Source organism: Myotis davidii, unplaced genomic scaffold, assembly GCF_000327345.1.
Source record: "Myotis davidii unplaced genomic scaffold, ASM32734v1 scaffold226, whole genome shotgun sequence".
NCBI classification, from domain to species: Eukaryota; Metazoa; Chordata; class Mammalia; order Chiroptera; family Vespertilionidae; genus Myotis; species Myotis davidii.
Window position 1 is genome coordinate 463,886 of NW_006297224.1, and position 855 is coordinate 464,740.

The window sequence follows — 855 nt, forward strand, 5'->3', positions numbered from 1 at the left end:
AAATAGTTGCCAATCATTTCTTACAAAGGACTTGTATCCAGAATACAGTAAAAACTCTTACTATGACATAAGAAAACAACACAATTTTAAGTGAGCAAAAGATTTGAACAGACATTTCACCAAAGAAGATATACAAATGGCCCATAAGCACATGCAAGTATGGTTGAGATCATTAGCTATTAGAAAAATACAAATTAAAGCCACAATAATATATCATTTCACACTCACTGGAATGGCTATAATAAAAAAAATACAAACAATAAGTATTTATGTTACTGGTGGGAATGTAAATGGTGCATTTTGGAAAAGTCTGGTGGTTTTTCAAAAAGTTAAACATAAACTTACCATAAAAGCTGGCGGTAGCACTCCTAGATATATGCCCATGGAAGTGAAAACCTGTGCACACAAAAACTTGAACACAAATGGTCACAACATGCAGACAGTCCAAATGTCCATCAGCTGATGAGTGAATACGCACATTGTGATACAGCCACACAATGGAATACGATTCAGCAAAAAGCACTGATACATGCTACAACATGGACAAGCCTTACAAACATTATGTAAATGTGAAAGAAAGATGCAAAAATAAACCACACATTACCTGACTCCATGTTTATGAAATGTCCAGAAAAAGTGAACCTGAAAGATAAAGTGGATTGGTGGCTGCCTGAGGCTGGGGGCAGGAATGGAGAAGGAGTGCAAATGGGCATACAGTATCTTTTTGAGGGGATGGAAATGTTCTAAAATTGGGCACAACTCTGTAAATTTCCTAAAAAATCATTGAAGTGTACACTTAAATGGGTAAAATGTTACGGTGGTTACATTACTCCTCCTATAATCTTTATAGGTATG